Genomic DNA, 8,051 nt, shown 5'->3' with positions numbered 1-8,051 from the left:
CAACCGGTGCTAAAGAGGTTCACTGATCAACTCAAACAAGCTTTCTGGAACATAATACATCCAATGCACCGATGGTTGATTCTGAGGCGTCGGATCAACCGGTGCTAAAGGCGAATCACAGCCACCCAAACATGCTCTCTGGAACAAAGTACGTCCATTGCACCGGTGCTTATCTGTTTGACCATCGGTTCAACCGGTGCTATAGAGTTTGTTGACTTGATTTCTGCTTGCATCAAGAGAAGATAGACCGACAGGGCGTCTGTCCTTCCGCCAAGCATCGGATGCACCGATGCATGGGTCATCGGTTAAACCGGTGCTACTGTTTTTCTTGATTTTCAGCTGAATTGACTTGAAGTTTGAATGTTACTTTGATTGTTTCTTCTTCCAAGTATTTTGTTGACTTCTTTTGACTATCTTGAGATATTTTTGAGCGAGTGTGCAAGATTTCTAAGGCCAACTCAATTTTGGTCAAGCTACTAACTCATGAACCCCTCTTAATAGTATGGTCAAGAACTAAAAACTATAAACCCTAGCTAAATCAAGTGTCCTTCATCTCCTTGTGACACTTGAGACTAGAAATTTCCTTAATCTTTGGAATTGAGTCCTTGGCACGCATGATTGTTTTGAATTGAGGGGTCTCCTTTCATATTTCAAATGAGACTAATCTAATCATTTATTTTTCCTTCAAAACATATGTTAGTCGCATACGGTTGTCATTAATCTTTGAAACTTACCATTAGCTTCTATCGGCCTAGATGCGCTTCATGTCCCCGAGGACCTCGTCGGGGAGTCGGCTGATCAGATCGTCAGGGCCGCCGCCACTGTCGTCGGCATCTCCTTCGAGGGGCGGCGGTTCTTGGGGGCGGGGTTTTTCCTCTGGGCTTATCCTCTTGGCCCTCACGTCGCCGTCCCCCCCGGCGGGATCTCCTCGATCTCTTGCTACTATTGTAGATCGGTATGGCAAGGCAAACAAAGAAATAAAATCCCTAGGAAAGCACTTTGTGATGGCTGTCGTGCTCGCTCAAGTACCTGTGCTGTGCAGTGGAGTCGATCGACCCGTCTTCTCGATGACCACTGACCTCCTACCCGAACGCCGCCGCCTGCTTCGTGCCGACGACGGGAGCGAGATGAGCGGAGTCACCGGAATGGCCCTCAAAGAGGAAGCCTTTAAATACCTAGCCTCGGGTTTTTTTGAACTTCGAGCCCACTTCCGCCCTAGCAGATCACGTCCTGCTCCCTGCCAAAAGAAAACGATTTCCTCCCGTCTTCTTATTTTGCATTATTTGCAAGAAAATGAAAAAGTGTAGCACATTGTGAACAATTTAGGGGAGTTCCGGCCTTAAAAACAAAGGTTTTTTTTTGGATTGGTACCATTACAATTTTCTAACTTTGGAGAAGTACCATTACTATTCAACTATTTTGAATTCTACCATTACAATTTTTCACTTCTTTGAACCATGTCATTTTATATGTTTTGATACTACTGGACCCACTTGCAGACCCGTGTATTTTCGTATAGCCCAAAGTACCCCTACGGCCTCTCTTCCTTCACTCACTGACGTGTAGGGCCCACACATCAGCTTCTCCTTCAACCTTCGGCCTCCCTCAACCTCTGCTCCACCACGCTGCTCCCTACTACCACCGCCGGCCTGCTCCCCTGCCGGTGGCATGGAGAGGCGAGCACCGCGGGGCGTCCTTCTCGCGCGGAGCCCCCTCCCCGCGGCGCTCCCTCCCCGCGCGGTGCCCCCTCGCTGGAGGTGCTCCCTCTCCTCCGGTGCATCCTCCGGTCCTCGCTCGGCCCCCTCTCCCCGCCCCCGCCGGCCCCTCCTCCCCAAGCTGCGCATCCTCCCCGCGCTGCACCCCCTCCCTGGCGGCCCTCCCTCCCCGACGGCCTCCCCTCCCCATGCCACCGGCGGGGGAGCAGGCCGGTGGTCCACGCGCAGTGCCCCCTCCCCGCCGGCGCATCTTCCCCGCATGGCACTCGCCTCCCCATGCCGCCGGCGGGCGAGCAGGCTCCTGGCGGTGTGGGAGGGGGGGAGGTGAGCAGCGTGATGGAGAGGAGGTTAAAGGGAAGCTGGAGGTTGAAGCTGATGTGTGGGCCCCACACATCAGTGAGCGAAGAGAGAGAAGCAGTAGGGGTATTTTGGGCTATATGAAAATACGCGGGTCTGCGAGTGGGTCCAAGAGTATCAAAGACGTATAGAATGACATGGTTCAAAGAAGTGAAAAATTGTAATGGTAGAACTCAAAATAGATGAATAGCAATGGTAGTTCTCCAAAGTTAGAAAATTGTAATGGTAATAATCCAAAAAACTCAAACAACAACCATTGCTACAAGTCTTACTGTTTTTAGTAAAGATTGAAATGGCAAGCTTTACCCCACCCCACGCCCGGCCCAGCACGCTCCTCTTTCCTTCTGCTGAAAAATTGTCCAATAGACCCAAAAAATTGTCCAATAGACCCAAACAGAATAAACAAATACCTATTGCTCATGTAAAATTGCCAAAGACTTTAAACACATTGTTGCCTGCATATATATATTGAGTTGTATATATGAAAAATCAGAAGAATTGCTGCAGATAAAAAACATCGAGTTTGCCACGTTCTTAACCATATTGCCTGGATAAATGTAACTATTTGCCTACTAGAAATGTACCGAAATGTTTCTAGTAATTAATAAATTACCTATAGAAAAGTACTGAAAATGCTACCTATTACAAATTACTTATATGAGCCCGTGCGCCCCCACTGCTCTGCCCGTGCCACACCGCGTTGCTGGTGCTCCGCCCGCGCCCAGTCGCTTCGCCCACTCTACTCTGCCCGCGCTGCTTCGTTCGCGCATGAATCCACACCGCGCCACCGCTTCGCCCACGCACGGATGACAGCCGCGGAGGTGGGAGGAGGGGAGGTCATGGGATAGAAGGTAGGTGGTGCGCAGGGAGGGGAGGGGAACTAGGTGATAGGAGAGGAGGATGGAAGGGGAGGTGGGGGAGAGCAGGACGGGAGGGGAGGGGAGGTGAGGTGAGGTGAGAAACGATAGGATAAGGACCGCACTGGGAGGGGGAGGAGTAAGGGAGATAAGGATGGGATAGAAGCCAGGGAGCCGTACTGATACACTAACGTACGACCAGCCAGATTAGAGTCATTACCAACAATTTAGCTGCTTTTGTTTTGTATTTCTTTGAGGTTGGCTTATTAAGCTGAGTGGACCAACAAAGGCATCTGAACCTACAGACATATATCAGATAGGTCTGGATTATGACGAAATTCTTGCTAATTCGAGAAAAGAAAGAAAAGCATGCGACATTCTATCGGTCGTGATGTCAGTCTCGTCGAGTTATGACAGCGAGATCAAGATTTGTCCACCTCTCTGTTTGTAAAAAGAGTAGAGAAGGAACACATATGTTCATATTTCGCTTAGATCCATATTCAATAATCAATATACAATATACGCGGGTGGTCTATATTGTCTTGGTCACTGATGCTTAAGGAGATATTGGTTGGTTAAAGTTAGAACCTTGCTACTCTACAGTTTTGACCATGCAAATGGTCTATAATATTGACGGATATATATATATATATAAGGTATCATTTTTAATAATATTTTGTTTGACCATGAGTCTATTTAATGCACCAATATATAAACTACCACCATGTCCTTCTCAACAAAGACCCATGAGTCTTCCTAATGCCCAAACATATATACTACCTTATAGAATAATGATTGTTTTGTGATTAATATTTCTTCAGTTTCTAGGGGCAGCTCACCCCTTAGGCCGTCCCTACAAAATTCATTTCCAGGAGCGGCTCGCCCCCCAGGCCGCCCCTAAAAATAGCGTCCATTTTCAGGGGCGGCCTGGGGGGCGAGCCGCCCTTGGAAATGAAATTTGTAGGGGGCGTCTCACCCCCCCAAGCCGCCCCTAAAAATGGACCCTATTTTTAAGGGCGGCCGGGGGGGTGAGCCACCCCTACAAATTACTTTACAGGGGCGGCTCGTTGGCTACAGTATCCGCGTCTTATTTCTAGGAACGGCTGACTTAATAGTCCGTCCCTGAAAAAAATGGGGTGTTGCTACAAATTATTTCTGTAGTAGTGCCGTCACATTGAGCATGAGTACCAGCACAGCCATAAGATTTGAAATAATGAAACACAAACATAATTCATAATTAGAGTGCATCACTCACTGACTTCCCTAGCAGTGAACTCATTCAGTGGATGGGGTTCTGGATATGGCGGCATATTCTGGAGATGCCGCGACTCAAAACTCCTCGAGTCGACGATGGCAGGGGATGCTGCCCCATCGCCGCCAGTGGTTGGGGTTGAGAGGAAGGTTGAGCAAGAAGCGTGGAAGGAGGGCAGCGGGGATGGGAATGGGCTTGCGGTCTGCAGAAAGAGAAGAGATCTGACAACCGCAAAGGACCTACATGTCGGCGCAAAAAACCGTACAGGGAGAATAGTAAATATACTCCCTCCGTTCCAAAATGTAGGTCGCTTTGGCTTTTTTAGATTCGTAGTGTTTGCTATGCATCTAGATATAACATATGTCTAGATTCATAGCAAAATATATGAATCTAAAAATGTCAAAACGACCTACATTTTGGAACGGAGGGAGTACTAAATAGCGTGATGTGACTCGCATATTAAGACTCAAAGGATACAAAAATAAGAGGAATTAAAAAAGATGAATTCGTATAAAAGTCATGTTTTTCTAAGTGTAGACTTTCAAAAGACACGTTAATAATGAACAAGTAATTGTCAAAATGAAGCCTTTTCCGCTAACTGCAATAAGGCCTACAGAGTTTATCACTACATGTAAAGACAAGACCTTTTGTAATCAATAGGTACAAAATAAATGCAATATAGTGAAAAATCTCAGAGTATGTTTTTTCACAAACATTCTGCATGGCAAGAATTTACAAAAGCATGACAAAGATTCATGTTTGTCTGAAAAATACAGATATATGATCTGTATAACACATACATGTATAGCTGATCAATTATTAAATCATGTTAAGCATGTTTTGCTTTTACTTTTGGAAAAGTCAAAAGCCAACCAAAGAGCCCAAAAGTCACAACTACTTTTGACCCAAAGCCAGCTTTTCTCTAGTACAAATCCAAAAGCACATTTTCCTGCTTTTACTAACTTTTGGGCAAAAAAAGGCGTGCATTTTTTTTTCACCGCTCTCTCCCAACTATGCTTCCTCGCCAGTGCCCCTCTGCCTTCCCTGCCGCCAGCGTGCCGCCAGCGTGCCGCTAGCCTTGTCCGCGCGGCCCTGTCGTGGTGAGCTAGATTGCAAAGCAGAGCTGGCGTGTCGGCAATAGCAAGTGGCGGCAGGAGCGGGTTCCTCGGTGGCAGCATTGCTCCCTTGGTCTGGCGTTGGCGGCGGAGCCTTGTTTGGCCGGCCTTCCCACCCTCTTCTCGTTCTAGGCGGCAGCCCCTCCCTCCACTACTCCGACGGGCCCTCCCCACCTTCGGCTCCACCTCCTCCCCTCAAGCCATCGGCAGCGCCCCTTCTCTGCTCCTCTCCTCCCCTCCCCAGTGCTTCTCAGAGCTCTACAATGGACGGCCCCCACTCCTCCTCCTGAGCATTTGCAAGAATGGGCCCCACTTGTTTCATCCCGGTGCAAGCTTGGTGGCTGGCGAGCTGGGCCAATGCCGCGCCGCTCGAGCGCAGAAAAAGGGGCTAACAAGCGGGATCCACTCATCGGTGAGAGAGAGGGAGAGAGTTTAGTGGGATGGTTGTGGATGACATGTGGGTTCCCCTAATAGTTTTTTTTCAAAAGTCATAGCTGCCCAACCAAACAGTCTTGCTATTCCCACAGCTGTTTTTCCAAAGTTGCTTTTCCACATCCTACAACTCACATCACCTTTTCAAAACCGCTCAACCAAACACACCATTAATTTGGACCTACATATAGGGGGAACTTCGTGATTTACTGAAAAATGTGCCAGTTGAGATAACCTAAACTACAATATTGCACAATTTAATGCTTTCCACATAAAAAGCACACAATCTTATTGTGACAGACCCACCGAGTTAAAACGCTTAATTAAGTGTAACCGCCATCATCTGAACCCATCAGACGCATTAGTTTAATTAAGTGTAACTTGATAGGCTACTTTCAACCCACAGGCCGACCGAAACACACCAGAAGTCTCGCACGAAGGCGAGCGCAGAAGGTACCAGCACGATATAATCTTACAAAAATAGCAAAAAAAATATTAAGACTTTTACAAACAGCTATAAAATTAAAATTTACAAAAGAAATGACAGCACGGAAGAGAATCTAACTTATAGAGCATTTTTACAAGAGAATAAATAAAACAAACTAAATAAGCCGAGGAGTACCGAGACATGAAGACAAGGCGCCACATCGAGCCCACCGATGGGAAACCTAGTTAGCTCCTATACCTGAAACAGGGTAAACAACAAACCCTGAGCAACTAATACTCAGCAAGACTTACCCGACCAGTGGGTATAACTTAGCCCACATCTCTAGACATGCAAGGCTTTTGGCTGGTGGTTATTTTTGCAGAAAACAATGACTAAAGTAATTCCTTAATTTCTATATTTTAGCTCCAGATTCTATATAAATTAACTATAGTCCAATACTTGCTTAAACCAACTATAGCAAATATAGTTGTGCAATCCATAATAATTCAATGTGTTCATTATCATATATAAATAAATATACTCATCATTCCATCATAACACTACGTTGCGACGCAGTGATCAAGGTGCTCATATCCGAGAGCGACTGACGGCGAATCGATCCGATTTAACTTTGCAAGGTGGACCTAACCAACACGGCTCGCAAAAGCCCCATCGGACCCCACGCACCGACCTTTCCCCTCCCCGCCATGAACTACAGGACCACCCCACCATCATATGGTCAGCCGAGCTCAACGTGAGACCACCAAAAGTAAACATATGCATCTCCATTTCTCCGCGACTACTCGACTACCTCAAGAGGTGAGATGGAGTCCTGTACTTTCGAGGTGAGGCAGTACTCGGCTTACCGGTTTCGACTACCTCCTACTCCCGGCATGCGGTTAGTACAGTGCAAACATGATCAGTAGGGCCAACAACGGCTTGGTCCTTAACCGACACAGACGGAACTACACCTCTCCCGCCCGGTCTCAAGCTTCCATTTATATCAAATTCAACAGCTCGAAACCTGATTGTCAAAAATTATATATCTCGCGAGTAACCGGAAATTACTCGACTTCTAATCATCCTATTTATCGTGAGTGCAAGAAGTCACTCGACTTCTATCGAGAACTATTAAGCATAGCAATTCTATCGTCCTATACATGCTAGTACAACTCAGGGAAACCTAGGGATCATGCAACTAGGGTTCCAATCAACTCTTGAAATGTAATGCACAAGTAATAAATACATATATAGGCGTCATAATTTCAAATAATAGGATGTGCACCGGGGCTTGCCTGAGGGTAACACTAAGTCAGTGTTAATGCTATCAAGGCCTTGGGCCCTTTCGACCTTGGGCCGGGTCTTCAGTTGCGCCAGCTGGTCCTTCTCTCTTTAGGATACATCCATCAAACACCGTCTTGGGGTTCGGCTCCAACATCGCGTGCTCCACGCTCACGCACTGTACATCTAGCGCATCTACATGAGATGCATATGACATGAGAATGCAAATATGACATACAACAACAACTTAACAAGTACCGAGTATAAACACTACTAATTTGTACCATTTATACTTAACATTCCTAATGCAACCCGGAATATCCGGATTCCTATTCGGAATCTCCGGATTACCCGGAGTATGCGGGTTAATACCCGGAGTATCCGGGTTTCACAACATTTTCGCCCCCAAAATTGAAATTCTTGTTACAACAAAACTAACCCATGAAAATCAAAACTCTTCTAAACCCTAGTAGAGTGACTCGTATGGAGATGATTGACCAAAAAGAAATCGCTTAACACACCCTAGAACAACCAATCCATTTAGCCCTAGCTTTTGGTACCTTGAGTAAGCTTCCCTTGCAAGAAAACTCGAAAATGAAACCACCCCAAGGTGGG

Source organism: Panicum virgatum, chromosome 2K, assembly GCF_016808335.1.
Source record: "Panicum virgatum strain AP13 chromosome 2K, P.virgatum_v5, whole genome shotgun sequence".
Classification (NCBI taxonomy): Eukaryota; Viridiplantae; Streptophyta; class Magnoliopsida; order Poales; family Poaceae; genus Panicum; species Panicum virgatum.
The sequence above is the reverse complement of the archived record's forward strand: the minus strand, read 5'-3'. Positions refer to the sequence as shown.